The sequence below is a fragment of the Pelodiscus sinensis genome, chromosome 1 (assembly GCF_052426305.1).
Source record: "Pelodiscus sinensis isolate ZL-2025 chromosome 1, ASM5242630v1, whole genome shotgun sequence".
Taxonomy (NCBI): Eukaryota; Metazoa; Chordata; order Testudines; family Trionychidae; genus Pelodiscus; species Pelodiscus sinensis.
Genome location: NC_143052.1, coordinates 114,198,952 through 114,218,462, shown reverse-complemented (window position 1 = coordinate 114,218,462; position 19,511 = coordinate 114,198,952). Strand labels below are relative to the sequence as shown.

At 42.8% G+C, this 19,511-nt stretch overlaps 1 protein-coding gene across 7 annotated transcripts in view; it reads left to right on the top strand.

Annotated features, from left to right (window-relative positions):
* EPS8 (EGFR pathway substrate 8, signaling adaptor) overlaps positions 1-19,511 on the top strand; it is a 226,504-nt gene that overhangs the window by 68,396 nt on the left and 138,597 nt on the right. For 2 of the 7 annotated variants that reach the window (XM_089769522.1, XM_089769533.1), the window contains exons 2-3: positions 6,312-6,391; positions 14,786-14,843. The exons of 1 other annotated variant lie outside the window; for it this stretch is intronic. The gene's annotated coding sequence lies outside the window, so the exon portion shown is untranslated. Of the gene's footprint in view, positions 1-5,242; positions 5,377-6,311; positions 6,392-14,785; positions 14,844-19,511 lie in introns of those variants that run through there. 4 more of the 7 variants (XM_014577119.4, XM_075897568.2, XM_089769530.1 and 1 more) reach the window with 4 other exon arrangements.

The following is a 19,511-nucleotide window of genomic DNA, read 5'->3' as shown; positions in this document are numbered from 1 at the left end:
AAATGAACATTCCCTTGAAGGCAGGTGCCACCACTTCCTCCCTGAATCCCAGACATGTTTTGTGTTTTTAAAAAAGCTGGCTGGACAGCAATTTAACATGGGAAAATGAGGATATGTCCGGGGGAAAAAAGGATGTATGGAAACCATAATAACAGCTGCATTTCTATGAGCAAAGAGTTGCATGCGGCTCGAGCTGTGGGTTGGCCACCCCTGAGTTAGGGGATAACACAAGGACTGGAGAGGACCTTAGTTCAAGTCCTTTCTCTGCTTCATGATTTCTGTTGGATCTTTAAGCAAGTCACATAAGCTCTCTGTGCCTCAAGTTCTCCTCTGAAAAGTGGTGCTAATAGTACTTCTGTACCATGCATGGGTATTAGGAGGATAAATAGGTAACAGATTGTAAGTCACTCAGATGCTACGGTCCTGGGGACTATATCAGTACAGGCAGTCCCCGGGTTACGTACAAGATAGGGACTATAGGTTTGTTCTTAAGTTGAATTTGTATGCAAGTCGGAACTGGCTCCAGATTCAGCCGCTGCTGCTGAAACTGACCAGGGGCTGACTACAGGAAGTTGGAGGCAGAATTGCTCTACCCCCAGCTTCCTGGAATCAGCCACTGATCAGTTTCAACAGCGGCTGAATCTCGAGCCTGGGACAGAACAGCTGGGCTGCCAGGTAGGTCCCTGCAGGACCAACCAGGCAGCACCTCAGCTGCTCTACCCCAGGGTCCACAACAAAAGCCTGGTCTGCTGAGGGGGGGCGCACTAGCTGTGCCCCCCCTCCCCAGCAGACCAGGGACACGGGGAGCAAAGCCTCAGTGGCGCTGGACCCCTCCACCTCCCTGGCTTTGCTCCCGGTGTCCCTGGTCTGCTGGAGACGGTCCCCAGCAGACCAGGGGCACCCGGAGCAGCTTTTCTCGCCCCGGAGGTCGAGGTGACGGGACCGCTGCGCTCTGGGCGGTCCCGCTGCCTGCGAGCTCCGGGGCGAGAGAGCCCCGTTCGTAAGTGCGGATCCGACATAAGTCGGATCCGCGTAACTCGGGGACTGCCTGTACTTACCAGAGGGAGAGACATTTGCCAAAATTAGATGAAAGGTTGCTGCAATAACCAGGCTTTTGAGGGAAGGGTGGATGAAAAGTAGGCAAAATAGGTTCTCTCGAGCGCTCCGAGAACTCTTCACCTCACACCCATGCCAGCTCCCTCTTTGTTTTTTAGAAAAAAATGCAGTATGTATGTAGATAGAATGGGACTTAAAGAAATCATTGCTATGGTATTTGTATTCCTTATTTATTGGAACTGTTTCATAGGCTGACTTTATCCAGATTTAAATACATTTGTTTATTTGAAGTTCATCACTTCGAACTACATCTCATGATGAACGCGATCACTTTTAAAAGGGATGGCGATTGGCAGTAGTGGTTCGCAGTCATGTTTTAATTGAACCCACATGCCAGTGACCCTCTAGAACTGAAAGTTTGACTGTTACGACTCTGGTTGTACTACATGTGTGCTCTGGCACTGTTAAAATATTACTCCTCTTTGCAGGTCAAAGGAAATTCTGATGAACTTGAGCAGGCATTAGGGATGCTGCCATTTTCTCCTCCTTGGCACAAAATGGAATTTTTGCTTTTACAGTATGAGGGGACAGCTGTACTAAATCACTCTCCCTCCCCCATATGTTGTATTCTTATTATATGGGTATGCCCTGGTACCTGGGCTGCAATAGCAACTCAAAGTAACTTTTTTAGAGACTACATCTCATGCTCTCTACTTGTCTTTCATCCTGGCCCTTAAGCGATCCCATATAAAGTTTGTCTGCCTGTGGTATCCTACATTAGATTAATATTCTTCAGAGACTAAGCTAAAGCAATAAAATTGGTTTACTTAAAACTGGATTGTAGAAGAAATGTGGCTTCTTTTCTGCTCCAAGCCACATGAGCCATGTCTTGTTTTCATTCAAAACTGTTAGGGGAATGAAATGTTTCTGCGGAGGCTACTTCACAATTTTATTTGAAGCAACCTTTGATTAAAACAAATGGCCAAATGAACATAGTGCACAGCGATGGCAGTAAGCGCCTTGCACAAATACTTTCATATAAAAGGGTTAGAATAATCAATAATTGACTTGTTAGGTGGCATAATAGATTCTAGAAAGAAAATTGTATCTAAACCTGTTGAAAGACAATTGCGGACGAGTCCAACGGGCAAAGTGATACCACTCCCAAGGCCTTGGTAGGAGGTGTAGGGGGTGTGTGTGTGTGCGTGTGCTCGCATGCACGCGCCTCTCCCCCCATACCCTTTGGATAAGAGAGCTTATGTACAACAATCAGGTTTTTAGAGGGGGAGGCAGCAAATATTTATTTTCATAATTTCACTTTTTTAAAAAGCTGGTTTTGAACAAGCAATTGTTAAATAATCCCTTCTGTACAAAATTCTTTATATATCAGTAATGGGATAGAAAGCCTTTTTATTTTTAGGTTGCTAGTTCAATTTCCAACTAGGAGCCCAATTCTGTATACAGAGCTCTATGCAGGTGTAAGTCTCTGCCAGAGCTCCCAGATCCTAGCCCAACAGGGATAGGAAAATATGCTTTGGTTTATATGGCCTGTGACAGTGTTGAAAGCTAACCGATATCCCAGCACTCTGGTCACTTAAGCTGATTATTTGCCCCCCAGAGAAGACTTGATTTAGGAATGAAGGACTTAATTACCTTAATCAGAATGTGAACTAAGATGGTTAGAAAGCACTGGAAGAAAGTGCAGAATGGGAAATGCTAGCAGAACTGAAGGAGCAAGCTGAGCACTCTCCATGGAGAGTGGGCTGACATCTGAAGAACGTTGTAGACAGAACTGTTGCTTGGACTGTGACGATAGTGGTAATATTAATAAACTACATAGAGGTGATAAACAAGTACAAAACTGTCTGGGATCACAGGACATGGGTGGAGCCTACGCTTTGCATGGTCTTGTCCACGCTAAGTAAATCAGTACCTCATTTTAAAGCAATGCTCTAATCTCTAATCTACGCTGGGTTCTCAAGCTGCTTTTTTTGGTTGGTCACTTTGTAATGAAAACCTGGGCTGGTTTCCAAGACCAGCGGTAAAATCACCATATTACAATCTCAGGGGCAGCTGCACCATTGCTGAAAAATGGATATTAATATTCCTAGTGGAGCTGCATCCCATAGCTGTCAATTTGGCAGCTGCCATCAACACTAAATCCATTGGAGCCAAAAAAAAAGGGAAAAATTAGTTGACTCTTTGCATTTCTGGATTGTATGCCAGGTAAATTAGTACAATCAAACCAATATTTTAAATCAAAGTGCCTAATTTGTACATTTCAGGGATTTTTAAAAATTATATAAGAGCAGCATCTCCGAGCATATATATATTGGCATGTATTTTGCTGTGTACCTGACAAAAAACTCCATGTTAATATGCTTCCATTTAGAGGAGAAAAATCATGCAGAGTGTATACAATGTTATACATAAAAGAAATTTTTGCAGTTGGACTGGATTTTTCTACAGCTGACTCTGCTTTGCTGCTTTGATCCAGTATTTCAACAGGGTTCAAATACAGTTGTTAAGTGTCACACATTTTAACGTCCACTTAAAAGATCTGTATTATAAATATAGAATTGGTAAATTAGTTGCAGATGCAGCGTAATTTTCCTTGACTACACAGTCTAATTTATTAAGAGATAAGTGTTTGTGTTTGGTTTCGAGATGGACTTTGAACTCTTCTTCCTTATTGGGTAGAATTTTAGGAACATGTCCTAAATGAACGCTCCAATTTTTAAGAAGAAGCTTCACATACAACCTCCGTGTTTTAATGGAGGTGTCACTGGTCTATGTGCATAAACCTTCTAGCACGGGGGAGCATGTTATAAGGAGCTTCATGGCACAGTGAAAGGCACAAAAATTCCCACTTCCTTCTCCAAGTTGGGAGTTGGTTATATGATAGAATTTCCATATTTGGAGGCTGAGAGAGTGTACAACTGTGGCCTACTTATAAATTCTTCTGTGTTTTTCAAAAATCAGTGTGAAGAGAGATGCTATGCAAAAGTCACTCAGCGGGGGCACTGTCAAACATCCATTTAAAGAGCGTATCTGTCTCTAATAAACAGTATTATGAATGAGACTCTCGGTTTCTTGTCTGATCCATGTTATTTTTGGACATTTAGAATATGTCGTCACTGCATAGCTATTTCGGGATACCGAAGGTATCCCGAAATAGCTACCCCACATCTTCACAAGCTGCCCATTCGAAATAACGGGCACTCTATTTTGGCATTCTGGCAACCATGCTTCCACGAAGGTTAAGGGATGTCTCCAAATAGGCTATTTCAAAATTTGGTATGTCTACACAGTGCCAAATTTTGAAATAACATGCTATTTCAAAATTCAATCAAAATAAGATTCGCAATCTCCATAGCTCAGATTGCGTATCTTATTTCAAGTTCAGGGTGCTTTGTAGACCCACCTTTAGTGATTTTTAGCTGTGTAGAGATTATATGAATTTATCTCTTTTGGCAATCCTTTTTTAGCACAAGTGAGGTTGCAGGATAGTGGTAAAAACTGGCTTCCTTATCAAGCAAGACCAATGCTCCATCAGAGCTACGTGCCAGGGCAGTTTCAATATGGTCTCTTAGGAAGAGTAAATGGCTTAATTTTGGACAGTTGAATCAAAATAGCAACATGTCCATAAAAAGGAGTGAACAAAATCAACAATAAAGCATGAGCATGGGCATGAACTCCAGTGCTTGTCTTTGTAAACCATTCAGCTGAGAGGAGCTAACTAGAAAGCAAATGTTTTTAATGAAAAATTTTGAACAAATTTGTCCCCTCCTCTGGCAAATATTTTTAAAGTGAAATTTTTCATCCAGATATACCTTTGAACTTCCCAGGGCATCTTGTCTGCTTTGTCTCCTTTGATTTGATTGTGTGCGTGTGCTCTGTAGGATGCGGATTTATACAGTGCCAAGCACACTGTCATGCTTAAGAAATAATGTTGAATGCAAAGTCTGGAAGATCCTCTTATAGACTTATTTAATGAGTTCCTGTAATATATTGCATATTCAGAAAATGCTGTGCTAATTATCAATAGTTAAAACTGTTAAAATGTGCTGAAAACACATTACAAACTTTTATTAAGGTTAAAAACATTGTAATACAGCCTTTAAATTTAAATATAGCTTATTTGAAAATGTGAATTGTCTTGAAATTGAAAAAATAATTCCTTTAGGCAGCATCGTGTAACTTGTGAAGAGGAGGGCAGGGAAAAAGGCAGGATTCCTGGATTCCATTTCTGTTGCTGTTACTAATTCATTGTGTGTACCTGCACTCTAAGACAATTTCTCAGTTCATCAAAATTAGCAGGTTGGTGAGATGAAATTATAAACCATAGTGTTTGTAAAACTCACTTTGATCCTACAATAAATGATTGACTTATGTAATACAAAGTATTAGTAATTATATATTAAATCAAAAAAGTAAAAACATCCTGTGTTTCTGGTGCCTAGTATTTTCATAAGTTCATGATGTAAGTTCACTATAAGGTTGAACTGAGTTTTTTTTCCTTGCAAGTTTTAAAAGAGAAATAAACTTAAATCCACATAAATGAGGGAAAATTCCAACATTACCTATCCCCCATCATGACCTTAACAGAAGGGATACATGATTGTTGAACTGCAATGAGTCTGCAGTTCAAAAAACTAGTCCTTTTACAAAACCGTTTGGTTGTTTAATGTGTGAAATTCTAAATTTTTCTATTGTACTTTAAATATATCCTAATAAATGTACTTTAAAGGCATGCTCCTAGAAGTGCAAAAACTATGAAACAATAAGATGTGATCTGTTTTAATTAAAAAGTCATGTAATTTCTGGTAATCTCAGCAGTTCTTGGGGGGGGGGGTGAGTTTAAATGTGAATTATAATGGTCTTTTGAATGAAAGTGTAATAGGCAGCAAATGACTTTGTAGTTTGTCAACAAATAGTACTGTTTCTTAGTTCACATTCTGATGGTGATAGAGTATTATAGGATGAACCTCTCTAGTCCAGTACCCTGGGGACCTGACTGGTGCCAAACCAGAGAATTTGCTGAACCGTAGGAGGTCAATATTGTCTAGCAGCATCACCTACACTTCCAGTGCTTGCTGGGTTTTTAGAAGTCGTGTAGGGGTGAATTAGAGCTAAATAAGAGCACAGATAAGTGGATCAGTGTAACTAAAATCATGCCGGACCATAGATATTGCTGGATTAGAGAGGTTCAACCTGTGTATTAACTCAGTTTGTATTATCACTTTTTATAACAGAAGCTGAAACTTTTTGCCAGCATTTGAAAACAAGAAAATTCCTTCCTGTGCTGTATTTATCTTGAAATTCTTCAGAGCAGGTTGGTCTATGTTATACATAAATATGTAGTCTGTATTCATAACATTCAGGATTCTTTAAAAGCATTAAGAGCTTCTTATGCCATTTACTTGCCCTCTCCCTCAGTTTTTCCAGAAATAATTAAGATAGTAAAATGATGGACTCATTATGCTGTTCCCCAACCATAATGCTCACATACTGATCTGTAACATTTAGGAAAATATCAGCTAACTCCGTCTTCCAAAAAGTGACCTTACCCATAGCCAGGGAATATGAGAGCAAGAGGTGCTTAAACATGTGTCATTCCATCTTTTCTTGACTAGAAACTTGAAAGTGTTTGGCCGTGTCTTTAGTGAATGTCAATTGGAACAACTGACAGTCAATTGACGTGAAATTTCCTGCAACATTCTTTGCAGAACTGGTGACACCTTGCTGGGTGAAATGTCACTGTTCTCAAATATCTGTGTATGTATGTATAAAAGGCACTGAGTGTGCAGAATTACAGAAACAGTCTCGTTAAGTGCAGCCCAACCTGCCTTGCTTGCCAGGATGGAAAATCTCCCCAACCAGCAGCCAGCGCAGGGAGTAATGGGAGGAGAAGGGGAGCAAAGTGGCTCAGTGATCTGGTACCTCCTTGAAGTTGGCACCCAAGGCAACTGTCCTGCCTACAACAAGCCCTTGTTATTAGAGATGTTAAAGGTTAAACAGTTACCCGATAAACATATGCCTTACCAGCATGTTTACTGGGTAACTGGGGGGGGGGCTCACTATCCAGAGCAGCATCCTGACCAGCAAGGCCCCAGTAGCTCTGGATGCCAGGGCTGATGCAGTCCACAAAACCGGAGAAGCCCCCATCCTATAGTGCAATCGGGCTGGAGCAGCCCCCTGCCCTGTGGCCAGTGGTTAACTGGTTAAACAAACAATTTACTGGTTAACTCTTTTGGACAATTTTTACATCCCCGTGGGTTGTATTGTATCATACCATGTAATAGTCAGTGCAGATGTATACATTCAGCCAGCTAAAGGTAATGTGTACATTTGTATTGTCAGTCATTTTATTTCTTTCCCTGTAAAATTGAATTGGGCAATGCAAATATGTGAAAGTGAAGAGGACCACTAATTAAGTAAAAGGTTAAAATGGCCAGCTGGAAATGGAGTCGTTGCATGTGGTAATTTGTTGGTGAATCCCCACTGTTGGGGGAAGAGGGAGAGGAGAAGCCATTACAGATTGTCGCTCAGTTGGCATCATTATGTCTGCTAAATTTTATTAACTGTTGTAGCTGGTGAATTTGCCATGGACTTTGCATTGAATAAAGATAGGCCCAGATCCCTTGGCCCCATGTTCAGCAGTTTGCTCTGCCAGGCAATGTAAATTAGCTGGATACCTGGGTTATGAGGCACCTAGGGATGTCCTTGAAATAAAGACTCTTCAGTTTGCATATAGCAGGCAAGGCAAGATGGGGTATGGCCACAATGTGTTATATTTTACTACTCCCCAGACACTATTGGTGCTGATGTAACTTAGAGCAGCTGAATGGTAGATATACGCTTAGGTCAGAGACCAAACCTGCACCCTGGATTCTGTGCCAAATGTAGCTCCAGTATAAGTCTGGGATCTTGTCCATAATATTAGAAAGCTGTTGTTTGATCTAGAGTTTTTGGAGTTTGTAGACTCGGGATTTGTCAACAAACGGTGATCTATCTGGTTTAATAGTAGCTAGTGCTCAGTCACCATCTGATTCTGTGCTTGTGAACACATTGAACAAGAGCAAGAGTCTTATGATCACCATATAAAATGGGCACCAGGCACTATAGTGCTACTTCTGCATATCGATTTATATGGTTAGCACCAGGTAGATAGTTCTGACATCTTTTTAGGGAAAAGGGAACTCTGGTATCTTCATAATGATGTGTAACTAGCCTTAAAAAGAGAGATTACTTGTAAATAAAAGCCCCATGTCCAGCTAAACATTTGTGTAGTTTTAAGGGCTACTGTTGTTATAGCAAAGCCCTTAAGGATGTGCTTAACTTGGTGCACATGTGCAGTAGTCAGGACTACTCAATTAGGGATGATAAGGCACTCTGTGAGATCTGTTGGTTTTGGAACTGATCCATCTAAGGGTTGTGTAGTTAAACTAGGAATTGATGTAAGAAGGAGAAATCTAACAGGTGTTGAATAGACTCAGTGAAATACATTCTAAATAGACATGAAAATGTTGCGTTAATGCATCAGAGGGTAGAGAAAGTTCAGGGTAATGGCACAGATGTGACTAAGCAGCACAGATTCAAGATATACAGTGCTTGCAAGTGCTATAGCTGGATTGCTTTAAAAATACAAAGACTTAACAACGCCCATGCTTCAGTTGTTCCCACTGATGGCTTGCAAGAGTTAGGGTATGTCTACACTAGCCCCCTAGTTAGATCTAGGGAGGCTAATGAGGGCGACCAAAATTGCAAATGAAGCACGGGATTTAAATATCCCGCGCTTCATTAACATGTTCCCGGCCGGTCTCTGTTTTAGAAATTGACTAGCCCGAAGTAACTGCCCACGTCTACACGCGGCAGTGAAACGGGATTCCGAATTAAAGCCCTTAAATTGAATTAGCTGGTAAACCTCATTCCAGGAGGAATAACAGCTAATTCGAGTTAGGACTTTAATTCGGAATCCAGTTTCACTGCCACGTGTAGACTTAAAAAGTAATGTCTCACGTTAAATGCTAGTCACTGGAGGGGAAAAGGGGAAAAATATTTCTCCGTGCAGTCATTGGATCTGGTTTAAATGTTGCTTGAAGTATAACACCCTGACCACCCCCGTCCCAGTAAAAAACATTGTTATGTGTAAAAGGGATTGTCAACATTAAAAATTATATTTGTTTGAAAATATTTGAACTGTTTTTGTAACCTAAAATTTCTGTAAAGCTGGGCCAAAAGTGGCGGGGTGCTGACTCTGGCACAGGGGGCTTCTCCTGCCTTGTCTCCTCACCCCACCCCAGCTGCCTTGGTACTGGCAGCCCCTGCTCAGTGCTGGCCACCCCACCAAGGGGGCCCCGAGCCAGCCCCCAGGGCTCAGCGTGGCCAGGCGGCAGCAGGTCCTTGTACATGTGCGGTTGCTGAGCTGGCAGCAGCTGGAGGCAGGAGAGGCTCCTGCTGAGCCTGGAGGGAGGAGGGAGCCACCTGGCAGCGCCATTGTAGGCAGGAGAAGAATGGGCTCACGGGGCGGCTGGTTCCTTGCTCTCACCTCCCGCCTGAGAAGTGGGATGGGAGACTGACCTGGGGGTGCCCGTGAGCTTCTCTGCTTCAGCCACTCTCTACACAGTCCCGTCTCTGGCCGCACAGCAGCCGCCCTCCACATGACCCTGCCAGTCGGGCTGCATAGCGGCTACTGGAGCTGGAACCAGGGCCACGGTGAGGCTACCCCATTAGTACCTCATTGTGGCCTCGGCTTCAGCTGCAGCACACCGGGGAAGCTGCTCGCCGCACCACTCACCGTGCTGCTGTGCAGGGAAGTGGGCCACTGGAGAGATTTTGTGCATGTGCCGGCACACCTTACAGGCCAAGAACTGTGCTCCCCAGTGGGCGGGGCTTGATTAGCAGCTGGGGTCATGACTTGGAAGCGTGCCACAGATTGGTGGTTGGGAACTGCTGTGTTAGTCTGTAACTTTAAAAATGAGTAGTCCTGTGACACCCTAGAGACTAACAGAAATATATAGTAGCATGAGCTTTCGTGGGCAAAACCCACTTCCTCAGATGAGCTTGGGACATTTTAGCCACACATACAGCTCTATAGGGGCTGTGTGATTAAAGCCTCCTGTCAGTTTTGGAAATCATAATCTTACTCTCTTTATCTTTTTACTATTTTACTTAGATAAACTATGCAAAGTGTTTAGAATGAGGATTGAAATATGATTGTTTCTTTAGAATCCTGTCATTCTGTAATTGATTCCCATGGTACAGTGTAACAGTAATAAACTTGGCACATGGCTTTTGAAAAGACTGTTCTCAGCATCTGGATATTTTGCGCTGTGGCATGGGAAGTGGGGGAGAGAAAGCAAATTCTTAGCATTCTTAATATTCAGTGACTTATCTTAATTCTAAATCATTCTCACAGAGGTAAGCTTGCACTGCCAATCTGCCTGTGTGTGTGTGTGTGATTTTTCAGTTGTTACTTTTTTTTAACATTGCATTCTGTCGTAACTGAATGTGGACTATTCAGAAGCAGAGTAAATGTTTACTTATTAAGCAAGTAAGTGAAATCTTGGTTACCGCCCTCAAAAAACTAAGTGAGGAATTTCATGCAATATGCAAACCGAGACAGGGGATCCCACCCTTTTTTTATGAGGTTGTATCATCCAGAGGAGTGAGGAAGTAGCATTTTTTTGAATGCATCATTCAGATATCTTTGCATAAAAAGTTGTTTTATTTTAATGGACCTGAGATTGAGTTTGGATAAACAATTTATTTGCTGTTTTAAAGACTTTTTAAGTAATCATTGAAATAATTGCAGATGAATGTATGTGGCTGCCATTTTTCTCTTCGATTTGATGTATGGGTTAGCATTAGAATGGTGACTCTGTGACCCTTTGGCAGTAGGGTTTATTAGCAATATGCTGTGTGGTGAAAGAAGTGTTTCATAAGAGTTTAAAGCACTAATACTGCCAATACTTTTTAAAACGGCAGAATCTGATTACTCTGAGCTGATGAAAGCGTGATTATCACAGCAATTTTAGCCTTTATTGGGGTTACTTCTCTAGCTTTAATATGTTTATAAACGTATTGAACATATGCAGGTTGATCTTGGCTGTGAATTCACATGCTTTACCATGCCAATTTCCTGTATCAGTGTTTGGATTTAGTCCCAAAAAAGAATGCGTCTAATAGCTGTCATCCTAATGGTAAAGGTTAGAAGCAAAACATAGACTTCCAAGGAGACACACTTGGCTCAGGAAAAATTCAAGGGGAAAATATTTCTCACTAGAAGACTTACCCGGCATTGCTCGAGTCCTTCTGGGTGCAAGGTGGTGCAGAAGTCAGGGCAGGGGCTTGGGAGTGTAGGGGGCTTAAAGCTGGAGGCTGGGGATGTGGAGGGTGCTGAAGTCAGGGTTGGTGGTGAGGAGGAGATCAGGGCAATGAGCGGGAGGGGTGGTACAGGAGTCAGAGCTTGGGGTGGGAGGCTCAGGGCAGGGGGCAGGAGTCGATATGGGGGGCTCAAAGGGGATGAGGGGGTTCAGTGGAAGGGATGGGGGTGGCCACCTGGCCTGGGGGAGCAGGGGTTTCATGGCCTGCCCCATAGACCAATTGCTTGCCTAAAATGGTACGCTGCTACCTGGGGCAGGCCTGGAGCAGCAGGGGCTGTGGCCTGTGCAGCCCGGCCAGTGATTGGCTATTACTTGCAGATAGTGGTGGCTGCGTGGCCTGTCCAATGGCTGGCTGCAGCCTGGTTGTTTGGTCCCCAGGGCAGGTTGAGGTGGGGAGGGTTGTGCTGGCAGTCGGCTGCTCCCCGGGGTTGGGGCACTTGCTGCCCCTTGTAGTCATTCTGGGGTATAACAGTCCCCTGTGCTTGTTACCTCCTGGTGGTCATTCGTGAATATACTTATCCTCCTATCATATCGCTGCCTTTCCATTTGATGAGAAACAGTCATATTCCAACACACATCCCATTGTCCTGGCACAACCAAACCCTCACCTTATGATAATAGGAGGCTACATACTGAATTTGGTGGTCCTAGCTCTTACAGTTTAGGAGGACTTGAGCAAATGGATTCACAGATGGATGGACAGACAGACACACAAACTCTCTCAAATATATAGTAGATTATTAGGTTTACAATTTTGCCTGACTTTTTTAAAGCAAGCCACAGCTTGTTAGGACTCATTGGAGGGGACTGAGAGAGAAGGTATGCTAACTGAAGGGAAATGTTCTGAAAGCCTTCCAGTTGGAGGGGTGTGAAGCAGTTGAGAAGGCCCCTCTACTGTCTCAGGAGTTGTTACTGTCCATCAGGATGGGCTTGTAGAAGAGGTCCAGTCTCTTGTCCTTTCCCAGCATCTATGAAATATTTTTCTAGTTATGGGGGTCTGCTTCCTTCTCTCAGCTGTCTGTGAACATCTTTCCTTTTCATCACAGAGTGTGGTGTTTCTACTAGTGCAAATGGCAAATAAAGAGCAGTACCTTGAAGTGTGAAATTGCTGCACAACTCGGTGGCTTTAGCAAGAGAGGGGAGTGAAAACCATATGGTTTGAGCTGACAGCAGCTATCCTAGAGCACAGAGCAATATGCCTCTCCTGCCAGGCATAAGCAGTGGTGCTATGCAGTGGACTTGTTCTCTGATGTAAGTTCAGCTACCATTGGGAGTACACGCAGTCCCCGGGTTACATGGATCCGACTTACATTGGATCCCTACTTACAAATGGGGTGAGGCAACCCCGCACTAGCTGCGCCCCCCTCCCCCCCAGCAGACCGCCGAGACACGCCGCGGTCCTGCCGCCCGCGTCCTCCGCGGCAAGAAAAGCCGCTCCACGTCTCCCTGGTCTGCAGGACTGAGGGAAGTGAGGTGTGGGAGAATAAAACTGAGCTCTGGAGAAATGTTTGGCTAGAGTTTCCCCTACAATATGTACCAGTTCTGACTTACATACAAATTCAACTTAAGAACAAACCTACAGTCCCTATCTTGTACGTAACCTGGGGACTTCCTGTATTGTAGGCAGTGTTGTCAGTCTCAGGATGCTAGAGACACAAAGTGGGTGAGGTAATATCTTTTACTGAACTAACTTCTGTTGGTGAAAGACGAGCTCTGTGAGTCTCAAAAGTTGGTTACTTTCACCAGAGATATTGGTCTAATAAAAGATGCTGTCTCACTCACCCTATGTCTCTGTAGTGGATGTCTTGAAATTGGAGTCCAAGAGCAGTGAGGAAATTGCCTATGCACTGGTATGCGTAAGTGGTTGGCATTCCAGTAGTTGGGCCTGAGTGAAATGAAAGTGTGTTCCATATTTGTGACTGGGTCATGAAACTATAGTAGGACACTTTCCATCCCCAAAATGAGTCACTTTGCAAATACTCCCTTCACTGAGGCGTTTCCTGCTCTAAACTGGTATTGATAAATAGTTGTGGCCAGTCTAAGCAAATGCCCGAGGAGCTTTATATGTATTTTTCTTCTCTTGTGTCCATGGCAATAGCAACAATGACCTTCTAGTCAGGAATTTCCTGGTGTTTAACTGATGCATTATAGAACCTTGTTGAGTTTGCCTGAGGCCCTTAACCTAGCCAGTCTTCAGTGTCCAGGAAATATCCCCTCTGCCTTTATAACCTCTCTTAATTAGAGCTGAGAAGACCTTATTAGCATGTCCTCAATGAAACAGAACAACATAGATTTGAGCGCCAAATACTTCAGTACGTATTTAGAATTAGTTAATCTCATCCAAATACTGTGCAGGCTGGCACCTTTGGGACCTGACAGGTGCTGAATCAGAATTTGCCAAACCATGGGAGGTCAATATTGTCTAGCAGCATTACCAACACTTCCACTGCTTACTGAACTAGGGTTAAATAAGAGCTAAATAACAGCAGAGAACACTGAGAGCCAGGACTGGGAGCTGTAAACAAACTTCATGGGATTCCAGGAAACTTGGCCACACCCAGAAGTGGATATCTGGCAACTTAAAATCATGCTGGACCAGAGAGTGCCAGACTAGAGAGGTTCAACTTGTACCAGAAAGTTACCACTTGGCCAGAATAATACATAGGTAAGCTATTTATGAGCCACATTCCATTGTTAGAGGCCACCTACAATAGAATAATGAGTCAGAACAGCTGGCAGCAGCTCAAAGTCCAGCTGGTTGTTGATGACTTCTAGCCTCCTCGCCATGTGCCCTTAACTACATCATGGAGTCGGAAGCGGGAGGGAGACATTTGCCCATCCCATAGGGACTAAGAAGATGAGTCTGTCCCAGGAGTAGGGACAACAAATGGAGTGGATCCAGATAAATTAAGACTAAAATTTGTCTCACTTCTCCATAGTTGTTAGATTCTCCTGTAACTTTTTGAGTCATTTGAGTTTATTATTAGAGCACATTCTTCAGTAACGTAACAAACCAAAGTCCAAGGTAAACTATGACACCCTATTGATTCTATTTCTGGTATATGGTAAGATAAAGAAACTCCTTGCAGTATCCATGAAATGCTTTGTACTCTGATCTTGTAGTTACCACCCATTTACAATCACAGCATTTTTGCCCTTAGTCATTTGGAGCTTAGATTTTAAAAGGATTGAGCAGTTACTCCTTTAAGCTTTTCTGTTGGACTGAGCTTTGCTTAGCACTATTCCATATAATGAGCCTTTATAATTTATAGTTAAGAGGAGATACTCATGGGTTTTTATTTTGATCCAGACCAACGATAGCTTTCTGTTTATGCTATTAGACTGAAGGAAGACTACATTGCTGAAGAAAACAGCCACCTGGATCAGGACTGAAATAAGGTTTGAGGAAAAACTGCTTCTTGTTGTTTCAGAGATAATTTTGTCTTTTGTCAGTCTTGCAGAACTCATTAATACCTGTCTAAGCCATGTCTGCATTGCTAAGATAAATTAGAGTTTAGCTTTATTTAAGTGACAATGCTAGTTTAAAAACAAACTTTTTTGCCAAATACAAAACATAATGAATTTTGACTTTTTGTGGCTTTGCAAGGCATTTGTCAACCAGTCTTCATGTGAGTGTTTCAAACTATTCAGATACCACACGTAAATAAATATCAATCAACATCTTATTGGATGTTGGTATTGGTTATGCATCTAGTGTATTGACCATGTGTTCGGCAATGACTCTATGTAGTTGTCCAGTTTCATTTTTAAAGTTCGGTGAATGCTAATGTTGTGGAATACTGTCCAATCAAACTGAAGCCCTACTTATTTGCAAAGCATTTTACAAGTGGCTTTTTCCGCTGTTCAGACAGTCTTACTATATTTTTGAAAAGTGTGTGTCTGTCTGTCTATCTGTCTGTGAGTCCATCAGATCAAGAACTCCTCCTTAATGATATGAGCTAGGACCACCCAAATTTGGTATGCAGCTTCCTCTTATCATAACTAAAAGCAAGGTCAGGTTTTGTTGTGTCAGGACAATGGGATGTGCCTGGAATTCTCATTAAATGGAAAGGGAGGAGTCTCCCATCAGGGATAGTTATACTGTAGAATGACCACAGGGGGCAGAGATGGGGAATGGGACAGATATAACTCCATTGGGCCAGCAGGGAGCAGGGATGGAAAAAGAGACAGCTGTATGCTATACATTTCAGAGAGTTTGCGCATGTGTGTGTGGAGGGGAGGGGGGAGGCAGGGGACATGCACCCCTCCCTGGGCTGTGCCTGCTGAAACTGCTGTGGACAGATGCTTCTCTCCTGGCCCCAACCTGCTGTGGTGACAGAGGGCTGGGATAGTCCTCTCTCCCTGGGGCAGCCTTCATACTCAACCCTTTCACTCCAGAACCATGATATAAATGAAGAAAAACAAAATTTATTTGAGTTAAGGACCCAAGCAATGCTGGAAAAATCGTCTAGTAATTGATACCATAGCTCAGCTTCAGTACATTTCTGCTTAAGGTTCATTCAAAGCCTATACAGGAGACGAGTCAGTAGCACATGTTTGTATCATAGTTGGCTGTATGTGGCCCTTCCTGTTTTAATAATCTGTGGGACATTGGAGAACCTGTTACTGTAAAATGGCTCATCTTGTTTTTTGTTAAAATGTGACATTTAGAGAACATTTTCAGATATAGAGTCTAGGCCAGCATAAGATGTCATAGAGTGACACACTATTATGAATCTGAATTCTCAATGACAACGTTAACAAAATATGTAAAACAAAACAAAAAAAACCCCTAGAAAATCCATGGTTTCAGTCTGAAATTGAATGGACTAGAAAAATATATTTTTCTGATTAAATTCTGTGGGTGTTAATAGTTTTCAAAATGCTGAAAGAATCTGTTTTGTAGCCTTTTTTTCTTGGCATCTCCAACTACATTATAACAGCTCAAATTCTGTTTCACTTCAATGCTCTTAAGATTTTACTCTATAACATTTGAACAAAATAGTTTCAAGTTCTTCCAGTTTTGTCCATTAGAAAGTAAAATTGTTAAGTCACAAACAGAAAAAAATATCTTTTTGATAGATTTACAAATAATCTTAAGAGGATAATATGGATAATTTTAAAAATGCCTCATGGTTAATAGAACAATGTGCTGTCTTGTATTTAAAAACTCTAAACACAGCTCTGAGTACCTTGGACGTGAATTTTAAAGCACAATAAAGAAAAGTTACACAGTCAGTCAAAGGAGAAATAGCAGTTCCATGACCATTGTGGAAGTGATTCCATAGCTGAGGATGATAGTTTGTTATGAATGATTTTTTTTCACCCTCTCTTTGATTTTTGCATTCCCTCATCTTTTCCCCATCCTCTTTTTTCCACATATTCATCCCCAAGCTGGTAAAATGGGTGGTGAGAGATCTATTCTTTCATCTCAAAATTCTGCATGCTTGGTTTTAGTCTGGAGGAGAATTATTTGTAGTTTAACAGATGATAAACCAGAATTCCATTTTTTTTATTCATATGGAATTCTTTTATTTTGTCCTCTCAAAGTCTTGATTAAATTTCTGATTTCATTTTCATATTGGTCCACTTCAGAAATGATAAATGGGTCTCAGGTGAACTTTTAAAGGGCAGTTAGATGCCAGCTTCAATTGAAAGTTAATGAAATATCTCCCTGGTTTAGCACTTCTTTGCTAGCCCTATTTTTTAGTTAGATGTGTGAGTTCTCGTAGGTTGTAGGTAAAGAAGTGTCTGGTGTTGTTGTAATCTTTGCAGCTAAGGTCCATGCAGTGTACAGTTTTTACCTATTGGAACCCATTCCTTGGCTGGTTACTGGAGAGGGTACAGGCTGGGTACCTGAAAAAGACTAATTTCTGCTGTAGGACCATATCTGTGTTTGACAGGCACCAGGGCTTATAGCAACAGACCTCCACTCACCACTGATTTAAGCCACAGAGTAGGTCTTAGTCACTCCCCATTGAAGAACAGACCTCTCAAGAAGACCACTCCTGTTCTAGCCAAAGCTTTGCAACTTTTTATAGATCCCCCTGTGAGAGTGACAGGAACACTGCCCTCCAATTGCAGTCAGACCCCCGCAGCTCAACATTCCCTGCTTTCCACTCATCTCTTCCTACTCTTCTAGTCAAAGCCAAGGAGCATTTAAAAAAACCCTGTATTTGTGAAATACAATGTTTATTTTGCTTCAGCCATGCATTTCATAGTATGGCTACAGAAGATGTCAGAGAATTGTGAACAGAGTTAAAAGGGCTGAGCTTAAAGGTGATCTGAAGGAGAGAGGGTGAAAGTAACTTAACATTTCTTAGGTATAGTCACATCACACACCCCTGGGAGATCAGAGCAGAGGGTTGGTGGGGTGGGCTCAGGGCAGGGGACTGAGTGTGAGTGTGGGATAGGTATCTCAGCTGAGGTGTGTGAGGAGGGGCTCAGGGCAGAGGGTTAGGGTGTATGTGGAGGGGTGCAGCAGTGAGGGCAAGGGGTTGGGAGTGTGTGTGGGGGGGTTCAGGAGTCAGGATTGGGAGTTTGTGTGTGTGTGTGTGTGTCTGTCTGTTTGGGGGGGGTCAGAATGGGGGCTGGATGTGTAAAGGGGCAAGGGTGCCATCCCTCCTTCCCCCCCCCCCCCCCCCAAGATTTGTAGCAGGGCACTTATTGCTCTTCTCATTCCCATCACTGTGAAGAAATGAGAGGAAAGCACATTGTGTGTCTGTTTATCTCACTCAGGGTATGTCTACACTACCCCCCTAGTTTGAACTAGGGGGGGTAATGTAGTTATACAGAGTTGCAAATGAAGCCCGGGATTTGAATTTCCCGGGCTTCATTTGCATGAAGCCGGCCGGCGCCATTTTTAAATGCCGGCTAGTTCGGACTCCGTGCCGCGTGGCTACACGTGGCACGGACTAGCTAGTGGAAATTCAAATCCCGGGCTTCATTTGCAACTCCGTATGACTACATTACCCCCCCTAGTTCGAACTAGGGGGGTAGTGTAGACATACCCTCAGAGTCCTAGCTGCTGAGGCCAGAGGATGGAGGAGCCAGTGACCCAAGCTGTGTGCTTTCCTCTCGCTTCCTGATAGTGATGGGAAGGGGAAGACCAAGCAGAGTGCCAGTAGGGATCTCTGGACTCGAGCAGCCCTGAGCTGGTGTAAGCCCTTTTCACTTGCTTGGCTGCCTGTTGTTTAGTGTAGCAGCCTGCAGGAGAGCCCAGCTGAAAGTGTGCGATGCCTCCTGAAGCCGAGTGCTCCAGCCAGTCAGCTCCTTCTTGCTGGAGTGGTGCACTACTGTGGAGGAAAGCAAGTATCCAGCTTTTAAACAAGCGGAGTTTAAGCGTAGGGTAGAGTCTGTAAGCTTTTTACATAAGGAAAGCTTGAGAGAACAGATGAAGAAAATTGCTTGCTTTTTAATGTAGTTGCCAATCCAGTCATCAGTTGCCTTATGAAGAAAAGGGTAGGCCAAACACATGAATCAGCACACCTTTCATTCTGACGAATCCTCTTATGTTTTCAAGAATGGTCTGTGGTTAAAGCAGATATGTCACAGATTTTCTGTTTGACCTTAGGCGGGTCACTCTTGCCTCTGAGACTCAGATTCTCATCTGTTGAAGCAGACTCATTTCCCTTTGTCACTGTGCTGATCTGTTTTTGAATTAATTCATGGTGTGAGGCACTCAGTACAGTGTTGAGAATTTTGTAAGTGCCTAGAAAGAATGTAGAGTCAAATATCATAGCACCACACTTTTCTCTCCCTTTTCAGGTAGGGAAAAAACCTTCAGATTTCCCAGGTTTCTGGCATTTTCTTTAAAGGTCAACTTACTAAACGTTGTGTTTCAAGGAGCAGTGAATTCTCAATCATTTTCACATATTAATGACATTTTGTGTGGGACATGACTAAAAGAAATCAGACTGGCTATTAAATTTCATGATTAATTGAGGAGACAACACACGTAAAACTGGAAATTACTTTTATTTAGCTGAAATCCACTGAGGTGGGGGTTGGGGAGATAGATGACAGAAGTGTTGGTGGGTGGGTGTAGAGAGAAATAGTTACCATTTT